The following is a 21,459-nucleotide window of genomic DNA, read 5'->3' on the forward strand; positions in this document are numbered from 1 at the left end:
TGGCAAAACTGGGATTAACACTCCTATTTAACCCTAAACGCCGATAAAATCTCACATAGCTGTTCATCAAGACACTTTGAGAGTCAGTCAGGCCACTTGTAGAAATTGGGGCTGAGGCTGGCAGGGAGATGATGCAGAAAGGAATTCAGAGAGCGTGGACAGTAATGAGTGTGGCAGCCCAGATTCAGAGGCCAGAAATGGTGCATTAAGTCATTATCCTAAAAAATATTATGCACCTAATTTTCTTTTAACAAAATAAAAGGAGTTCCATGGCGTTTGCACGAGTCACTCCCAGGTGAAAACAAGTGAAGCAGAAGGCTTTTCCCAGTCTGGTTTCCAGGGACAGAGCCCCTTGGGGCTAGTCCAGCAGGGGGCTTTCCAGTCTTACAGCACAGCCTTCTTTTCTGCTTCTTCAGGACAGTGCGTCTCCCAGCGTGGTCCCAGACCAGCAGCTTCAGCAGCACCCAGAAACTGGTTAGACATGCAAATTCTCAGGCCCCACTCCAGACCCACTGAGTCAGAATCTGGGGATGATTCTGTGGCTTGAGAACCACTGCTCCACGTGACTTCAAAGAGAAGAAAGAAGCAAAGTCATGGCAATTCTCCCCTGGCTGCTCTCCCCCACCCACCAGGCAGGTTGTCCTTTCCAGATTCCTCATCACCATTCCTTTCCCAGGTGTGGCCGATGCACCTGGGACTTGCTCAAAGCTGAAGAAGTGGCTTAGTCTCTGTTTGATGGCTCGCCTCACCCATACCATCTTTGGGTAATAAAACTACCTTTTTGGAGCAATTCCCATGTGCCAGGTTCAAGAGCACTACAATAGGATGGCCCAGTTCAGTTTAGTTTTAAAGAAAAAAACAAACAAACAAAAAACCAAACATGTCTTTCTTCGGCCTCTGATATATTTGGCTGATTTCCAGCTGGAACAAACTAAAAAGGATGCCATTTAATTTTTGAAGGGTAATCAGGTCTACGGGAAGGGAAAGCAGTGACAGTGGAATGTAGAATTCTGTAGAAACCGCTGCTCCCTTTTACAAAGAGCTTTTCACGTTTACAAATGGGTCCCAGCAGAGAGAGTTTAGCTGAGCCTGAAAGAATATTGATTTGCTTCCAAGGCATAATGAGCCTGACGGTTTTGCCTGCTATTTTTACCCTGCCCCTTCAACAAACCAGTGTTGTGGGTTCAGACTTATCAAAGGGGATAAGCTCTTTGGAGGGCTGTTCTTGACTGGCTGTAAACTAAAAAAGAAATGAAAAGAATTTTCTGGTTGTGTGGACCTCAGATTGCCCTGCTCTGCCTCTTTCTTCCCAGTGGAGCTTTCTGGCACTCCTCCCCAAGCTTTATTTTGTATGCAACATGCTGCCAAAGAATGGGAAGTCACTCAGTGAGGCAGAGAGGAGGCTGGAACCTGAGTGGGTGGATCTGAGTCCCTGTGATGCTGGGCAGGAGGGTATATGCTGGAGAGCTGACTTCTACCCCATGACCTGACCAGCCAGCACAACCCATCTGAGCTCTGGGTGCAAGCTGCCTTGGCCAATAGTAAAAGGGGGGGGAAAGACTCTTAAGAACAGGGCGAGCCAAAACCGGTTTGGCTCGGTGGATAGATCGTCGGTCTGCGGACTGAAAGGTCCCAGGTTCGATTCCGGTCAAGGGCATGTACATTGGTTTCGGGCACATCCCCGGTGGGGGGTGTGCAAGAGGCAACTGGTTGATGTTTCTCTCTCATTGATGTTTCTAGCTCTCTGTCCCTCTCCTTTCCTCTCTGTGAAAAATCAAATATATATATATATATATATATATATATATATATATATACATATACATATACATATATATATATACATATATACATATATATATATATATATATATATATATATATATATATGAACAGGGCGGGCCAGCTAGCACGGCTCAGTGGTTGAGTGTAGACCCATGAACCACTCTCCATTAATTCCTGGTCAGGGCACATGCCTGCGGTTGCAGGCTAGATCCCCAGTGTGGGGAGTGCAGGAGGCAGCTGATCAATTATTTTCTCTTATCATTGATGTTTCTTTCTCTCTCTCTCCCTTTCCCTTCCTCTCTGAAAGTTTATTTTTAAAATATATTAAAAAAAAGAATAGAGGGGAGAGTAATAGATGGAAGCAAGTGAAGAGAATCAAGAACAGAAGTGTTCTTTCCTCTAGAACACTGGTTCTCAGCCTTGAGCTGCACATTCCAATCCCATGAGGAGCTTATAAATTTTCTGACCACCAGGCCATACTCTGGACCAACTGAGTCAGAACCTCTGGGTGTGATGCCCAGGCATCAGCACTTTTTAAATCTCCCTGGTTCCAATGTGCAACCAGGGTGGAGAACCATCTTCTCAGCATTTACTTCCTCCAGCCACTGTTGCTTTCCTGCCTCCTATCCAGAGGACCATGTGTCAGGACCCCTTCACGTTTGTCTCAGCTTGTATTTTCTTCATTTGTCTGGCTGTTGAGGACTGTGTGTAGAATCAGTTGTGTCTTATCTAAGTGAAAATTAGCTGGACTCCTTATTTCCCTTTGGATTTTGCATCTTTATCAAAACACTGAGTTGGAGTCCCAGAAGAAATAATTGGTTTTATTATATAACTAAAGGCTTGGTGCATGAAATTCATGCATGGGGGTGGGGGTGGGTGTCCCTCAGCCTGCACCTTCTCCAATCTGGACCCCTCAAGGGTTGTCCGACTGCCTGTTTAGGTCCGTTCCATGGGGGATCGGGCCTAAACGGGCAGTCGGACATCCCTCTCACAATCCAGGACTGCTGGCTCCCAACTGCTCAACTGCTTGATTTCCTAATTGCCCCTTAATCACTCCCCAGCCAGCTTGATTGATGTCTAACTACTACCCTGCCAGCCTGTTTGCCCCTAACTGCCCTACCCTGCAGGCCTGGGTCCCTCCCAACTGCCTTCCCTGCAGGCCTGGTCACCCCCAACTTCCCTCCTCTGCCAGCTTGGTCACCCCTAATTGCCCTCCCCTGCTGGCCTAATCACCCACAATTGCTCTCTCTTGCAGGCCTGGTCCCTCCCAACTGCCCTCCCCTGCTGGCCATCTTGTGGTGGCCATCTTGTGTCACATGGGGGCAGGATCTTTGACCACATGGGAGCAGCCATCTTGTATGTCGGAGTGATAGTCAATCTGCATATTACTCTTTTATTAGATAGGATAACAAAATATAAAGACAGATCTATCATGTGACTTTGCATTTCCTGCTCACTTTTGGTTGAATCTGATGAACATTTGAGTCTCTCTAAGTAGGACAGTGCTTCCTGGCAGTAAAGAAAAGGGAAGTCTCAAGAATAGGACATGCTCCCCATGTCTCACTGGAGAGATATGATGCCCCCTATCAAATGTGCATCAGCATGACCCCTTCTAAACAGCCATGGAGGCTGCTAACTTATGACCACAGGGATCTGCCGTCCTCTCTCTGCTGGGCATTATGAGGTCATTTCTTAATCATAAGGCCCCTCCTTTCCTGACTACAAAGCCATTCTTGGAAGGGATCTTGGGTTGAACTTGCACGTAAAAGAAAGCCTATGATTTTGGAGTCTTTAGGAACTTGGGTGTGATGCTCGCCAACTTTTGCCACACTCCCCTCCCTCCCTCTTGCAGTGCAGCTCTTCTAAACATTAAAAGTCCTTTAAAGATTCTGAAACAGTTTATCCTGCTCCCTTCCTCAAACCCCACCCCCCTCACATACTTTCACTCATCATACTTTTGGCAGGATGTGGAGCATCATGCACCTTGAGAAAAGCAGGAATATATTGCAGGCTGTGAACCAAGTAAGCATGTGGTACACTCTCATCTCCTTTTCTCCTCTCTCCTGCTCAGCACGCCTCAGCTGAGCACCCTGCCCAAGCTGTTTTCAATTAAAACGTGCTGTTTCAGCCGAAACCGGTTTGGCTCAGTGGTAGAGCGTCGGTCCCCGGTTCGATTCCAGTCAAGGGCATGTACATTGGTTTTGGCACATCCCCGGTAGGGGGTGTGCAAGAGGCAGCCGGTCGATGTTTCTCTCTCATCGACATTTCTAGCTCTCTATCTCTCTCCATTCCTCTCTGTTAAAAATCAATAAAATATATTTAAAAACAACAACAACAACAAAAATGTGCTGTATCATTTCAGAGAGGGGACCCTACACAGGCCCCTGGGTATCCAATGGGGATTGGTACCAGAACCCCCCAGTGGACACCATTATCCAAGGATGCTCAAGTTTCTTATACACAATGGCATAGTATTTGCATATAGTCTCCCTCGGCATGCAGACGACAGCAGGATATGCCTACACATCACCTCATTCACATGGGTTCCGTGTGGTGCTCAGTGTGTGGCAAATTTGTGTGTGCTTTTGGGAACTTTCTAGGATTTTAAAAATGTACAATATCTTCCACCTGTAGTTGGTTGAACCCATGGATGTAAAACCTGAGAGCATGGAGGGCCACCTGTTACATGTCTATTTATTTAGCCTTGGTGTTACTCTTCCTAAACATAGTATCTTTCCAAGGAAGTTGGGTTTTCCTGTTCAGCCCTACAGTAGATGGATTTACTCCTCAGTCCAAGGGACGGAAGAAAGCCTCTCCTCTCACAACAGGTTGCACAGTTTAGATCCCCGCCTCAGCCCAGTTCCCCAGAAAACAGAGCCTGAGGCAGAGCTCGGGTACTAGATCTTTACTGCCAGGAGGGGCTGAGTTCCAGGAAAATATGAATGAAGGGGCAAAAGGGAAGTGAGGAAGCAAAGCAAATAAATACATGTTAGCTCATTACCAAACAGGCCATGGCTTCTTAAAAAAGCACAGCTGGTTGCTCAGGGGATGGGTGCTGATCCAGGGGACTGGGGCTGAGACTGGCTAAGTCAGATCTAACTCCCTGCAGGATGCCAGGAGATGAGGCAAACTCTAGGGTGGCTCCTGGAAGCCTGGAAAAGTGGTACAGCCAATGCTGAGAGCTGAAGTGGAAAATGCCTGAGTTGTTCTGGCAGGTGGAAGTGAAGGAATATATAGAAAGTGAGGCCAGAAGATCCACCAGGGGAGTATGTTCCACGGGGGGTGGGGGGTGGGGGGTGGGGGGAGGGCGTTAGAGCAAGAGGGTGAGAGGATATAAAATGTTTATCTCATTTGAGTAGTAATCTTTATTTTCTAGAATGTCTAGAATAAGCAGTCAGTATCACAGTGAGCAAGCCATCAAGAGTGTCCTGGGTGCAGAGTGCAGATTCTGCAAGAAGATGGACCACCCTCAGGGAGTTGAGTGCTCGAAGCCCTAAGGAATGAAGAGCAGGAACAGTCAGCTCTTCGCAAAAGTGTGAGGTGAAAAGGGGAGAGGATGCGCTCTCATGTCAATTCAGGGAACATTTGTGCAGCGTCGCCCACGTGTCCTGCACTACGCCAGGCACTGGGGGTGCAGAAATCAGCCACTGTGGTCCCCGAAGTCCAGGAGCTCCCAGCCCGGTGACAGGAACTAGCCCTGAAGGACTCTGTGCCGGGCGGAGAGCATCTCTTTGGGCCTCTGTCAAAACTGGGTGTGTTGATGTTTACTCACTGCTGGAGAAGGGCTGGCTTTGAGTTGTTTTCCTGGGAGCAGAAAAATCCTCTGATCCCGGCCAACAGGGGTGAGACTCGGCAAGGTCAGGGTCTGAGCTCTCCCTGGCACCACCAGCTGTGTGTGAGTTAAAGGGGCTCCCACTGCCCAGGCTGGCAGGCCTCTAGGGAAGTCCATGCAGAAAAGACACTACAGTATGTGATATGTTTTCTCCTGGGTTTCTGTAGGGTCCCTCTAACCTTGGAAATGAAGGAGAAAACCCAGCTGAGCACTATTCCAGTGAGCTGGAAAGGAGACTCTAGGACTCAGGCTGTGTTGTCCCGGGCCTAGCACACTGCCTGCACCCGGCAGCTTCTCCTCCGTGGCTGTCGTTGATTGACGCTAGATTGTTACTGGCTGCCTCTAAGAAATTTTACTCAGTGCCTTCTTGTCTTTGTTTTAATTATGAAAGTACTACATGCTCTAACAACAAATTCAAACGGTTAGAGGTGTAAAGTAAAAGCGGCCTCCATCAGCCCCTGCTCTTACCAACCAGAGGTTAATAGCTTCTTGTACTTCCTCTAAAACATTTCTTAGCAAATGTAAGCATAACACACAGTAAGTCATACTACATTTGACTTAATTTGTTTTTTCACTAGATCTATCATATCTATCTATCATCTATCTATCTATAGTGCAGAAGTCTGAGGCGTGTGAGAATTCTAAATTTGAAACTGGGTTTTCAGGGTGAGATATATTTAAGGTAAGAGAAAAGAACATAGTTTATTTAACCATTTGCTTGATTTATGAACTTTAAGTATTTAATTATTAACATTTTCTGCTTTCAAGTTTATCCATTACTTTCCTTCTCTCTATTTTCTTCTTTTTCTCTCTTTTAATAGGTGTGGTTTACATGCTATTTATATGTTTTTCTAAAACCTATTATATTCACTATATAATATATATAATATATATCTGTCACACCAGCCTATCCTATTTAATGGCTGTGATAAATATTTCATTGAATCAGTGTACCGGAGTTTAGTTCCCCTTCACCAATATTTAGATTGCTTGCAGCTTTTTAAAAAATGTTTTATTAATGTTTTTAGAGAGAGAGGGAGAGGGCTAGAGAGATAGAAACATGGATGAGAAGAGAAGTACCATTGATTAGTTACCTCCAGTACATCCCTTACTGGGAATTGAGTATGCAACCAGGGCATGTGTCCTGATATTACATTGTTATAGTAAACATAATTATGCATGTACCATCAGGCACTTCTACAGTAAATCCAGAAGTGGAACTTCCAGGTTGAATTTTGAAAGATATTGCCAAATTGCTCTCCCCTCAAAATTTATTTGAAACAACTAGTGTATGAACCTGCCTATTTCCCTACTTCTAGCACCTCCCTGGGACCAGGCCAGAGGGCCCCTGCCATGGGTCCTAAGCCAGAGGAAGCTCCTTTCTGGCTCTCCTCTGGGTATGACCTCTATGAGGTCAAGGGGATATGTCCACCTAGAGCCTGCATCCTTCCCCTCCTTGACCATGCCCTGAGGTTCTGGAATCCCAGAATTTCCTTCCCAGAGAATCATAGGCCTACCTCTGCATAGGCATCTTCTCAGATATATCTTCCAGAATATGTATGGCAGGTACTCTCATCCCTAGACCCTAAAGTGGCCAAGGGGTGACTATGTATGGAGAGTAGACAGGGCTTGGCTGTGTGGGCGGGGGTGTACACACACACACACACACACACACACACACACACACTCCTAAGGCTCCTCACAGTGGGGTATGGACCTGGGTAGGGAAAGAAGGGATAGGCTATGGACTAGGGCCTGGGAGCTGGATCCTGGCCTTTCTGGATGAGATATATTTAAGGTAAGAGAAAAGAACACCTTTTATTTAACAGTTTGCTGGATTGTGATCTTTAAGTATTTAATTATATGATATGCAAGTATGTGTTTATATTGTTGCTTTACTCTTGCAAATGTTAAGGATAGGTCATTTCCAAGTTTTCAATCTCTGCAAAGCTATTGGTAAAAACTGGTATATATAACTGTGATGGGCAGGTCATTAAAATTGGTAAGGTTGAGCACATTTACATATGTTTCTTAGCCACTTACTTTTTGATGCACTACCATTTTGTTTTGTTTTTAATCCTCATCCAAAGATAATTTTTCCATTGATAATTTAGAAAGAGTAGAAGGGAGGGGGGGGGGGGGAGAGAGAGAGAGAGAGAGAGAGAGAGAGAGAGAGAGAGAGAGAGAGAGAGATCAACATCAATGTGAAAGGGACACATTGATTGGTTGCCTCCCGCTTGCACCCCTACTGGGGCCAGGGATCAAACCAGCAACCAAGGTACGAGGTATGTGCCCTTGACCGGGAATTGCACCTCCGACCCTTCAGTCTATGGGCTGATACTCCAACCACTGAACCAACCAGCCAGGGCAGTGCACTGCCTTTTTATATCCTTTCCTTTTTAATCTTCATCCTCCTATTTTTAATGTTTGTGTGCATTAACTAGCTATGCTACATGTGTGGCATACGTGTTCTCCTCCCCCCTTTTTGTCATCTATGCTTTTATTTTATTGAGGTGGTTTTTTGTTTTGTTTTGTTTTGTTTCTGGGTGTTTTTTTTCTTTTCTTTTTTTTTCCATGTAATATATTTAAACATTTTCTGCTTTCAAATTTATCCATTATTTTTATTCTTTTCTCTCTCTTAAAGGCTGTTTACATGCTATTTATATGTTTTTCTAAAATCTGTCTTACTCTTTAAAAACACACACAACTATTTATGTTTTTCTCCAAACACATTTTGGATATATATTGCCTCTTGAGCTAGTCAAAATTCAGCTTCAGAGAGGAGAGAGAGAAAAAGAGAGAGGGAGAGAAAGAAAGAGAGGCGAAGGACAAGAAAATTAAAGAAATAATGGCCAAAATGTTTCTAAATTTGACAAAAACTGCAAACCCACAGACCCAAGAAGCTCAATGAGTAAGTGGTATAGGCTGTGTGGTCCAGGGGCCAGGTGCTTGGTGGTGGCAGGAGGCACAGGTACATCTTGCAGAAGGAGCTGTCCCTGTCACCACAGACCGATCACCAGCCGATCTGAATCTTTAAGAAGGCTACTGCCTTTTCAGGACAGCCATTTGGCCTGGGTCTCAAAGACCTTTAAAACTTAGTTTGGAGTATTCAAAGGACTTGAGAGATAGAGCAATAGTCAGGAAGGTTCTAAACACCCTCTGAGGATTGAGGTTGCTATCGCTTTAAATGCATTGACCATTGAGAGCAAAATGATGCATTTTTATATGGCTATTTTATTAAGATAATAATTTACAACGCCAAAACCAGTTTGGCTCAGTGGTAGAGCATCGGTCTGCAGACTGAAAGGTTCCGGGTTCGATTCCGGTCAAGGGCATGTACGTTGGTTGCGGACACATCCCCAGTGGGGGGTGTTGCAGGAGGTTGCTGGTCGATGTTTCTCTCTCATCAACGTTTCAAGCTCTCTGTCTCTCTCCCTTCCTCTCTGTAAAAAATCAATAAAATATTAAAATAATAATAATAATAATTATTATTATTATCTACAACTTTGTGGCACGCAAATTTGTATAGCCCTGGATTTTATAATAGTAGCATTTCCCAAAGCCTTATTTTAATTAATTTAGACCCATTCCACTGAACTTTTTGTTGTTTCTGGCCCAAACTAAGTCTCACATTCAGAGTAATTTCTCCTAGAAGAGAAGCCAGGCTAGTGTGTATGTACACATGGTGAGTCACTCATTGCTGGCAGAGGCTGTTAATATTTGAGGGAGTATTATGTACCTAACATCTTCAGGGATACACTATTGGATATAATATTTGAAAATCAACTCAACATACGGCTTCATCATTTCTCAATTAACTGGCTATGCTCCACCTCTAGCTAGTAGGTACAACAGTTGGGGATGGGGAAAGGGCGGGGGTGGGTTACTGGGCTCTTTTCCGGCTCTCCACCTTGTCTTCTGCATCTATGTCCTGATCACAGCTCTGCGGAACTTGAAAAGGCAGTTCCGAAAGTGGAGGAGTCAGGAGGGCATCACGCTGGATAACAATGATGAGACATCAGAACTGCAGGCAACCTTCAACGTTACCCCAACCTGCCTGTCATTCTGGGCATGCAGGGTTGGAGGCTCCAGGAGAAGAGGTGTCAAGGTCACACAGCTGGACAGTGACAGAACTGGACGCCCGTGTTTTGACTCTCAAGTATTCAGATTTGCCCAACTGCTAATTTCTAATTAGACTCTTGCTTCATCATGTGGATGCAGGCTGCAATGGAAGGAAGATGTGGCCCTCCAGGGAACCTTGAGCTGAGAGTTTCTCCAGCTTCAAAGTCAGCAGCCAGACCGTGGGAAGGAGGAGAAGGGTTCAAGGCGGGGCTGAGATGGCTTTGTCAGACTCGCACTTAGTCCAGTCCTCCAGCTGGGCCTCTCTCCTGGGAGTCTCTGAAGCATCCTGCCTGTCTCTGAGAGCTATTAGTGGTGCCCTAGAGGGCAGGGCGGCTGGGAGAGAAAAGGAGCTAAATCTCAAACCAAACAAATCAATTCCTTCTTAGCAGGCTTGGGAAAGGTCTGGTGAGAGCAAGGCCTGGCAGATGGACTGAGATGCCCCTTCTTTGGAATTCAGGAGATAAGCTTCCTGGCCCCTAAGCCCCACCTATTCTTCAGCCTCATCTTTTCAGACTCTTGTCATTTCTACAAGCTCCTCCTTCTAGTTTGGCCACTGGCTTGGGCCACAGCTTGCCTCCTGTTCACAGCATGAATTGCATCCTCATTCTGAGTCAGGGCCTACTGAAGTGATCTGCCCCTGGGCATGTCCCAAGGTCCCCAACTGAAGCTGCCCTGGAGGGCAGTCCTGACCGCTAGGACCTGGTGGCCTGGTTCCTGCGTGCCTCCTCCCCCCTCCTCTGTAGCACCCACCACAGGGGGTGGCCAGGCAGGCTGTGTGTGAGGGGTGAAGGGAAGGGCATCTGGGGGAATCTCAGGTTTTTGGCTTGGGAGTCTGAGAAGGAGAGAAAAAGGATTGGGGGGGGGGGAGGCCATCTCTGAGGAAAATGGATAATGACAGAGCTGGTAGACAGTAGTGAAAGAAAGAGAAATGACACTAAAAGTGATAATGCTCCTGTTTACTTAATTGAGATTTTCTCTCTCTCTCTTAAAAAAAAAAAAAAAATATATATATATATATATATATATATATATATATATATATATATATATCATTGCTTTTTTACAGAGAGGAATAGAGAGTTAGAAACATCGATCAGCTGCCTCCTGCACACCTCCTACTGGGGATGTGCCTGCAACCAAGTTACATGACCTTGACCGGAATTGAACCTAGGACCTTTCAGGCTGCAAGCCAACTCTCTATTCTCTGAGCCAAACCGGTTAGGGCTCTTTTTTCCCAATAATATATTAAGATTTGGGAGATACAGGAAGAAAGGCCCTGTTGTTCAAATATCTCTTTGAGGGGCCTGCAACTATATCATTTGAGACTCCTTTCTTTGGTCTTTGGGGCTCTTTTATTGTTTTATAAAAAGCTATGCCTCCAGAGACTGATTTCCCAGCGTCTTCTGAGCAAAGGCCAGTGAACACAGACCAAACTTCCTGGCCATTCTCCTCTCCTATCATTACCCTTCTCCCTCTACCTGCCTTCTCCTGTCCGCTGCCCACAGACTCCAGGCTCTGAGCACCTGGAGGGCAATGGGCACAGAGATCTCTGGAGAAGGAGACGTTTGAGAAGCAAGGCCTGCCACATCCCAGCTTGGCCTGTGACCGAACCTCCTGCCTCTGACCTGAGTAAGGGCCTTTTCTGCTGCTGCTGGGCCCTGCAGCAGAAGGATCAATTTCAGAGCAGAAGGATCTATTTCAGGGTTGTTTCAGAATCTAATCAGGGTTGCAGACCACAGTGGGTGAGTATTATGTGTATGGATAAAGAGGAGGAGAGGGAGAGAATGAGGAGGGGAGAGAGAGAGAGAGGGAGAGAGAGAGAGAGAGAGAGAGAGAGAGAGAGAGAGAGAGAGAGAGAGAGAGAGAGAGAGAGAGAGAGAGAGAGAGAGAGATTTTAAGGAATTGGCTGGCACGATTATACAGGTTTTACAATTACAAAGTCTGCAGGCCAACAGAGTAGGGACCCAGGGAAGAGTTGCAGTTTAAGTCCAAAAGTGGTCTGCTGGCAGAATTCCCCCTCCTTTTGGGGAGGTCAGCCTTTTTCAATGAAAACCTTCACTGGCTGGAAGAGGCCCACTCACATTATGGTGGCAATCTACTTTCCTCAGTGTCCACCAATTCCAATGTTAATTGCATTCAAACACACCTTCACATAAACATTCAGAATAATGTTTGACTGAATATCAGGGCACTGTGGCCTAACCAAGTTGACTTACAAACTTAACCATCACAGTCTTCTCCTTGTCAACGTGGCACCCATACACATCAGCTTAATCACACTCAATCTCCAAATAAAGACAATAAATAATAAGGGCATAATTCCAGCGAAAATGATACAACTATCCTGAATACAACGAAAAATACCCTTTCCCCAGAAGAGGAGGCAAAGTCCTTGTGGTGTTTACTCTTCTCCTCAATATCCCATAATTTAAATACTATGATGTAAAGTCAATAACACTGTGATATATTGTACTATATGATATAAAGTCAAAACATCTCATGTTACATAATAAGGTGATAAGAAAGAAAGAACACAAAGATATCACATACTTACACTCCCCCGCCCCTCCGCAAAATAAGGAAGAAATACTCGTGACATTAGTCGTTGTTTCTGTGACTGGTCACATGGTTGTGGCTGGTATTTATAACTGCTTTTTCCAACTGCCCATTCCATAGGCCCTTTGCCATCAGCTAGTCATGATTCTTAACCTGCTGGAATGACCCAAACCTTTATTCATGAAGGGTTTAGACCACATGTGTCAAACACAAGGCCCGCGGGCCAAATCCGTCCCTCCAGGCCTTGCAATGTGGCCCGCACCGCGCTGTCATCACTGCACTCCGCTGCGTTTCCATCACAATGACAGTTTATGACTGTTCAGTAAACCATTCGGCCCGCGATTTAGGCTGGATTTTAGATTTTGGCCCCTTCTCTGATTGAGTTCGACACCCCTAGTTTAGACCATTAGTAGTCCCACCAGAATTTGGTTGTTGTAAATTTCCACTGACTTTAATCATAGAGTATAGTAATATTAAAAGATGCCCTAAGGAGCTGTATGTCAGATATACCCCTCCTTACCTCCACTGTGATGTTCAAGGGGCATGTTTTGGCCCCATCTTCTTGCAGCTGAGCCTGTCCAAAGTCGCTGGCCATTTTGAAATTTTTCTCAGGTCCTGATTCTACATCATGTTTGACTGAATATCTGGGCCCTGGGGCCTAACCAAGGGACTAATCCTTTCCCTCGAAGGGGAGACAAAGTCCTTGTGGTGTTTACTTTTCTCCTTGACATCCCATAATTTAAATACTATGATGTGAAGCCAGGGCACTCTCATTCTGTTCACGTCCGTTCCTGTGCCCATTTATGCCCACATATTACCTGGCAGGGAGAGCTCAAGATGGAATTGGCTGGAGCTGCCATTTGGCATCATTTTGTCTTATGTGTCCCCAAATGGTGGCACCTGCCTTTGACCCTCTGCTTGTCAGACGGCCAAGTTCATAGACATTTTAAACTTAAAACAAATAGTTACAAAGCTGAACTTTGCCTCAGTGACGAACACGCAAACATTCAGAGCTCTGGATATTGTATTGAATCATTAGTTGGCTTTGGTTAGCATGAGTGTAAGAATTTCCCTTCCCAGCTAAAGACAAGCATTGAAATAATACACATAAAGCCTGGGAGAGGTCTCCTGGGGTGTCATTTTACCCCCTATTACCTGAGAATTAAGAGGATTCTAGGTGTATCTGGCTTGCAACTTGCCTGGAGAGGATCCTGCATGCCAAGAGAGCTGAGGGATCGTTAATACAGCCCACCGAGGTAAGAGAATGCCGAATATGAGAACTCGCGGGAGTGGTCTTGGGAAGAGTCTGGTGTGAGAAGATGGGGTTGGTGAGGAGAAAATGGGCCTTTGGGAAGAGGTGCTGGCAACCCAAAACAAGAGGCAGCAGCTTTGCAATTCAGTTTTCCTTTTGGAACAGCAGGCTCTGTTCTTGGTAAAATAAGCAGAAAACATAAATAGTATACATTCATTGGAAAAATATTGGAAATATATTAGATAAGCAGATAGCTTTGTATCCTGGCTTTGAAAAGTTTTATTATAACATATTCCATAGTCTTTGAAATATGTTAATTCTTTGAACATGGAATTTGAAGTTCAAACTATGAAATCAGATTTAAGGGTTAAGAATCTGCTCCCATATTTTTGTCCTTCAAAGTTGGTATGACCAATTAGAGCCTATAATCCTTTTCCCATTGAGGGCATCAGATCATGGCACCTATATTGTCCTCATTGAAAGAAGTTTCCATGTAATCTCTAAGTAATTACAACTTCTGTTAGACTACTCACAGAAACAAAGCCCAACTGGTAACCAAAATTCTGTATTCCAAATAGCCTCGTAAACGTGGGCCTTCATCCTTGTCTTTCAAAGCAGGAACCATAGGACAATGGCGGTATGCTTAGACACGTCTTTGTAGTGGGTCAGTCTTGGGTATGTCCTGCTCTGCCCATGCTAGCTGTGCTGCTATGGGCTACTTATTCAACCCCCCAAAGCCTCATCTTCTCCAGCTGCAAAATGGAGATAATCTCGGGCTCCTTTCAGGACTGTTGCGGATATTAAGTGAAATAATGCACACAAGGCACCTGGCCTAGTGTCTGGTGCACAGCACAGTCACTAACCGCCAGGCTGTGTTACTGAAGACAGGAACCTGTACTCGGATGGCATGGCTTTCCGGACAAAGCCCAATGCCTGGCATATAATAAAGGCTCAATCCGTGTCAACTGAAGGAAGGAAGGACATCTTATGGGTTGCTGTAGTTTGGGGTGGAGTGAACAGAGATGGGGACACAGTTGTTTTTTAACCTCCATATATTCTCCCCTCTTTAAAGATCCCAATTACCTCAAAAGAACTTTGCTTAAATTTCTAGTCTATGAAACTTTGTGGCTTAAACATGTTAATTAAATCTATGAGTCAACAGACAGAGATACAGACGCTGATACAGCTCCTCTTTTTCCCTTAAGGTCCCAACACTGGTTTTCCTTGCACATTCACTTCAGGGAAAACTTTGGGCCTCCGGTTCTCATATTGGTAGAACTCAATATTACAGGCATGTGAAGATCATGGGCTCTATTCAGCACACTAGATCCTAAGTACCACGGCTGATTTAGACTAATGCATTGGGCCTTTTCTTTCCTTCACTGCCAATTATACAATAGAAAAAGCCATTTGATACTTCTAAAATTCTGCAGATTAAGGGTAAGATTTCTTGCCCTTACCCCTGCCAATTTTTTTTTATTTTTTAAGAAAACTCAATTGCATCAAGGCAAGCAGAAGAGCTGTGTGTTTGGTGTAGCAGTAGATGGTGTTATTATTCTCTATCCCTCCGCAGAACTCAGCACCGCACAGGTGCGTGGGCTCCTGGAGGGCTTCCAGGTGGCTGCCTCTTGGCAGGATTTCCCCGTACCATCTGGCATTCAATGCTTAGCACTGAGAGGGGAGAGGACCAGGGGCATTCAGAAATGGGGCAGGGCCAGATCCAGCATGGGAGAGATAGGGCCTGGAAGATGAGGCAATGACTAGCTTAAGCTGGGACTCAAGAAAGGGGTGTGCTAGGATGCAATTAGGAGCTGATACAGGGACCGGAGCAAACAATGTGGCTCTCTGGGCAGGGGGATCTGAAGGCATTACATCCCAACTGAGTCTGCCAGGATGCTACCTCTTTTACAAAGCCTGTTCTGAACCCCTGTCAAAACCCCCCTTGTTATTTATTTTTAAAATATATTTTATTGAATTTTTATAGAGAGGAAGGGAGAAGGATAGAGAGTTAGAAGCATCAATCAGCTGCCTTCTGCACATCCCCCACTGGGGACATGCCTGCAACCAAGGTACATGCCCCCGACTGGAATCGAACCTGGGACCATTGAGTCTGCAGGCTGACGCTCTATTCATTGAGCCAAACCAGTTAGGGCAAAACCTCCCGTTTTAGAAGACTTACAGGAGACTTCTAACAATTCATTTAGCTTACGTACATGTACATATCCATTTCCCACCTTCTTAGTGTTAAAATGAGATGAAAATGTGCTAAGTACCTAAGACCCTGGCCTAAGACCTCTTATCCAGGCAGAGAAATTGCTCTTATGGTATGATGGGGAAAGGGGAAAGGAAGGGGCTAACAAGGAGACAAAAAGTTGGCATGGGCCGTGTTGGGAGGAATCTGGGTCCCACACTGTTTCTGCTTCCACATTCAATCCCAGAACTGTTTTCCCATTTTCAAAGTGAGCAGCCAGAACCTTGAAAGGGTGGAGAGGTTTAAGGTGGGGCTGAGAATGGCTTTGTGAGACTCTCACCTAGTCCAGCCCTTCAGCTGGCCCTCTCTCCTGGGAGAGTATGATGCTGAGACAGGGATGGGAGCAAACACTATGACCCTCTGGGCGGGGAGGGGGGTGTGTGTCTCCAAAGGGGACTTGCCTGTCTCGGAGAGCTTATTCATGATGCCCTGGTGGGCAGGGCAACCGAGAAAGAAAAGGAGCAAAAGTTCAAACTGATCAAATAAATTCCTTGTTAGCAGAATTGATTTGGTGAGAATGAGGCCCAGCAGGTGGACTGATGCCTCTTTTGGGTTAACTAATGGCTTATTTTAAGTTCCCCCAAACAAAGCCTGAACAAGGACTTGTATACAAGTAGTTTATTTTGAGGATGAATCCCAAGGAACAGAAGTGATGGACTCTGAAGAGTCAAACAAGCAAAGAGGGAAAGAGAAAGGCAATCCAAGGGTGCATTCCAGAGTTGATCAATACGGATACTACCATGGCAACTGGGACTCCATCACTTTAGGATAAGGTGACCAGACATCCTGCTTTTGGTGGGACAGCCCCAATTTTTAACAATTTGTCCCCTGTCCTGCGGCGTTTTAAAATTGTTAAAATCGGGACTGTCCCGCCAAAAGTGGGACATCTGGTCACCTTATCTTAGGGGCTATATAGGATGTATCTTGGAGTCGCCCACTAGAATGGAGGGTGAGTATTTCTCCACCAGCCCCTGCCTGCCTTGGTCAATGTTTGTCCCATGAGATATTTGTTCCTTTACACTTTCAGGTTCTTGCAGGGGTCCCAGGCTGCAGTGACAGAGAAACCCAGAGACAAGAAGATAGGAGGTGCAGCTGAGGCTAAGTTCTCTCTGGTTACACCTGTATGCAGCTGGTTACCTCAGCAAAGCTGGCTGGAAAATGAGGCCAGCCACAGGAGGAGTCGGATATAACCACAGGCAGTTCAATCTTCCTTTCCCTGTTGTCCATAAATAGAACTTTATTTCCACTTACTTCTCAGTCCTAAGTCAGGACCTATGGTTTTCCTATGTGGAATATGAATGCTCCTGTAATTAGCTGCTCTTCCAGCAATGCATAATCCTAAAAGTATAGCCTGGTGACTCAATGTAGCTATTCGTTATTATTGATGGCCATGGCATAGAGTAACTCCTTGCAAACACTGTACTGAAGCAAGTATTCTGGCTTGAGTCTGTCTGTGAAATGGGTACAGAGAACCAAGTGCTTTCTCCCTCCATGACTGTCCCAGTTTTCAGGGCTGTATGGGTCAGGAGCTGGGGATAAAGAAGACACAACCTTGAATAAACTCACAGATTGGAGCTACAGCTCTGCTAATAACGTGCCCGTATAACTTCCTTTCCTCCTCAGCCTGTTTCTTATTCCGGAGACTTGGCGGGGTGGGGTCGCCTGTTGGAAACTCTGGGAAGCTGTGCTATTCAACTATTTTTAAATACCCTTCGGAGCAAATCCTTATAAATACATTTCACCCGATCAAAAGACAAGTTTAAAAACCAACCGAGCCTGGTGAGCTCTAAAGACGACAGCAAGCACGCCCAGGACCTGGCAGGAGCCTCCCCCTCACCAGGGTGTCCGCACTTCCTGAAGCAGCACCTTCCCGGGCCTGGGCGGGTCCCCGGAGGGGGGCCGGCGGTGAGATCCACGCCCGGCTGAGGTCTGAGGCGGATGGGCTGCAGGGGGCGCCGAGCAGGCAGCTGGCGCTGGAGGATTGGGGGGGGGGGGGGGGGGGGGACGCTCCACCGGAGCCGCCAGGCCAGACGCCCCCCCAGCGCCCGGAGAGGTAGCGCGGGCGCACTCCCCGCCCCGGACCCGCCTGCGTAGCGGGAACGCGGGCGCCCTAGGTGTCTGGGCGCATCCGGGTAGCGGAGGCCACCGGAGGGCGAGCGGGCGGACGGCCTTCGGGAAGGAAACGGCAGCAGCGCCCCCAGTCGGTCTGCAGAGCCCAGAGCGCGGGTGCCTGTGAAGCGTCGGATCAAGGCGAGTGCCTCCGCGGAACCCTCCCCAGGCAGGGTCCCTCCCATTTGGTTTGGGGTTAGGGGAAGGGCCGGCGCCCTCCGCTAGATTTGTCCTTGTGCGGCCCTGTAGCCGGGTCGCCGGTTTGGGGTGGGGGAAGGGGGCATGAAGTCCAGCAGGCCGGCCCGGGGGCCGCGGCGGAGTGAAGGTAGGAGGAAGATGGGCCGATCCGGCTCAGACAGGTCTCAGCCTCTGGCGGTCCCTGCCCGCCGCCTGCCTCCCGGGCATTCTGTCCGCTGGTGGGAGCCCCGCCCGGCGTTGTTGGGAACGAGGTGCTCTGCAGGAGGAGGCCCAGCTGGAAGCTCGGCCCCAAGGCTCCCAGATGACAACCCTCGCGACTCCTCGTTCCCTGCTGCCGCGTTTTACATTAGGGGACCCCGGTCCCAAGAAGGAAAGGAACCCGCCCAAGGTCACATTGTAGTCCCGCCTTCCAGCGCGGGCTATGGGCACCGCGCCCTTCTCCACCCACCGTGTGTGTCTCGGTCCCGCCCGGCGCCCCTCCCGATCCCGGCCATCCGGGAGGCTCTGTGGTCGAGGAGGAGGTGGTGAGCGCGCTCTCTCTCCCTCTCTTCCTCCCTCCCGCGCCCTGGGGAGGGATGCTAGACTGAGGTCTGGCCGCCGGTCCAGCTGCCTTGGGCACCGGCCAAGCCGGCCGCGGCTGGAGGACAGGACGGACCACAGGTCCGGGGCAGTGGGAGGGCCGAGGGAGGTGGAGGCGCCGCGGTGGCAAGTTGGGGATGCTGGGGTGCGGGTGGCGGGGGGAGGATGGGGACTGGAGCCGGGGGGTGCGGGGCCCGAGTACAGTGGGGCTTGGTTTGGGCGGTGCCGCTCCAGCCAATGGGAAGGCGGCTCCGGCCGAGCCTCCCGGGTCCCCCAGGCTCCGCGGTCTTGCTGGCGGGAAGGGAAGGGGCCCTAAGATTGGCTGCTCGGCACCCGCGTGAGGTGCGGCGCCTGCGCGCATCCGGCGAGAGGGGCCGGGGTGCGCGTCCCTGCTGGGGAGGGGCTGGCGCTGCGCAGGTCACGTCTTTGAGCTCCGCACGGCTTTTTTCCAGCCGGCCTGCCAGAGTCTGACCACGGTCAGCTGATGCGGAGTCACCGTCTGAGCCTGCGAGGGCACAGGCGGGAGAGCCAGCCGCCTTTCATCCTCCGCTGCCAGGATCCTTTATGACGTAGCAAATGCGCTTTCTACCCAAGCCTGTGATCCCGCCCCTGCAGAAGGCATATGCCCCCGGGCTGCGGGGGAAGCGGACCTTGGAGATGTGTGTAGCGTTCATATTCCCTCTCAATACATCTCTATAGAGCGCCTGCTTCCTGTCAAGCACCAGAATTTAGAATTCTGTAGAACCAGAAACCAATGCTACAACACGTGAGTCCTATCTGTGGGGCACTCATGGTCCACGTGGTGCCTAGTGGTTACCTGGGGGCTGTGGATGGTTGTAAACAGAAATATATTCCATATTACCCTCCCTAGGTAAGTGTTGTTACTGAGATACAGAAGGAAGGTGTGAAATGCTAACTTGGGGAGAGATTTTTTTTTAAAGGGGATCAGGAAAGGCAAGTTGAGGCAGGTATTAGTTTAAATCAGTTAGGACTTAATCAGATGAAGAAGTCAGATTTTGTATGGGATAAGGAAGGCCTGGAAATTGGAAAGTAAAGGGCTTGGTGAGGGTGTAGCAAATGGTATAATTAGGTGAGAAAAGTATAGTTAAAGTCAGAATTTGGAGGGGCCAGTGAGGATTAGAATTCCCAGCTTGTATACTCAGATTTGAAACGTGGTAAGTACTTATGAATTGAGTGGCCCCTTCATCTGTCAGTTGGATAATGTCACTTGAAACATCTGCACCAACATCTTGAAAATATCTTTGATTCTTCTTTCACATCCTACATTTAGTCAGCAAACCATAGTAGGTTGTACTTTTAGATTCTGACCACTTCATGATGCCCCCATAATAATACTAAACTCACCTCCCTGGGGCGGGGATTTTCCATCAGTTTTTAATATGTAATGTGTGTATAGGCATGTTTTCCAACTGCGCATGTGCAGGAATGTTCCTACCTGTACATGGAGTTTTATTCATGATTTCCCAGAATAAAGGAGAATCTTATCCCTTATTTGGGCACATGCCACTTTGGGAAGTGAACTGCTGGTGTGCCCTTCCAATAAAGTTTATCCCTTTTCATCAAATCACCTTGGAGTTGTCTTCTGGCTGGCAACTATTGTGTAATTGGACTCGGTTCCCTCGGGTAACAAATCAAGAAGTACAGAGAGGGAGGCCCATGTTCCTGTTGCTGTTATAAGATCTACATCATGGCATCCTCAGAATATGGAGCAAATTTAAAAATCAATAATAATGATCTGAGAAAGAACCTGCTTTCAGTGTGTTTCAGCCAATATTGTTTCGGCTGAAAGTAACAGAAACTTTAAGCTGCTTAATCAGCATGTACAGAGCTGGAGGACAGGAGTACAGCAGGTCCTCATAGGCAGATCTGTCTGTAAACTGCTGGTTGGCATCAATTCAACACCAAGTTTGGGGTGGGGTGAAGAAAGAAACTTAATTCTGTGCAAGCAGCTCGATTGTGATATAGCTCAATTATGAAGCAGTACAGCTGTTAGGAGGCCCCGGAGTGGGGCAGCCCTGGGGACAGCCCCTCTGGTGTGGCAGCTCCACTGTGCTCTGGCTAAACATGTCAGAGTTTCAGCTCCAGCTGAGGAGAAGCAGTCTTTTTTTCTTCAGTGGAAAGGGAAAGTGTGCTTCCAGAGCCAAAGGGGAGCTGACTTATATAGACAGAAGTCCCCACTCCTGGTCCCTGATTGGCCCGACCTAATACAAATGAGGACTCCAAATCCTTTCAGTTTGATTGGTCCAAGAGGCCCTGATGGGTCAGAATGGAGCAACTCTGATTGGTTAATGAAGGTGCTGATGGGGCTGTAACTGCAGCTCCAGTTGGACGGGGAAAGCCTCAGTCCTATTGGTTGAAATAGGATTCCAGAAACTCCTTTGTAAGGGCTGGCTCAGAAGGCAAGAACAGAGTTCAGAACACAGCCAGGTAGTTCAGTTCAGGCTTCTTCCTAACCTGCAGTTTAGATGAGAGGCCCCTGTGTAGAAATGGTTGCTAGACTTTGTTCTGTGTGTGTGTGTATGTGTGTGTGTGTGTGTGTGTGTGTGTGTGTGTGTGTGTTTTAATTGAGCCCAGTTAGCCACTGGGAGCCCTTAGTTGGTATTTTCTTTCTCAGAATCCACCTGCTGAAGGAGGCTCTGTTGTTCCCCCCCCCGCCCTCCTCTCTCTCTCGACCCCTGTGCCTGACTCTTCTCTCTTTCTCTGCACATTGGCTTTCTCCATCTCTGTATCTCTGTGGCGTCAGGCCCCGTGTAG

General features: G+C 47.4%; 1 protein-coding gene across 3 annotated transcripts in view; it reads left to right on the top strand.

The window, feature by feature from the left end:
- Positions 1-13,397: 13,397 nt before the first annotated feature.
- BDH1 (3-hydroxybutyrate dehydrogenase 1) overlaps positions 13,398-21,459 on the top strand; it is a 33,313-nt gene continuing 25,251 nt past the window's right edge. The window contains exon 1 of one of the 3 annotated variants that reach the window (XM_036444926.2): positions 13,398-13,551. The gene's annotated coding sequence lies outside the window, so the exon portion shown is untranslated. Of the gene's footprint in view, positions 13,552-17,929; positions 18,049-19,195; positions 19,451-21,459 lie in introns of those variants that run through there. The other 2 variants (XM_036444924.2, XM_036444925.2) reach the window with 2 other exon arrangements.

This window comes from Pipistrellus kuhlii, unplaced genomic scaffold (assembly GCF_014108245.1).
Source record: "Pipistrellus kuhlii isolate mPipKuh1 unplaced genomic scaffold, mPipKuh1.p scaffold_m20_p_2, whole genome shotgun sequence".
NCBI lineage: Eukaryota > Metazoa > Chordata > Mammalia > Chiroptera > Vespertilionidae > Pipistrellus > Pipistrellus kuhlii.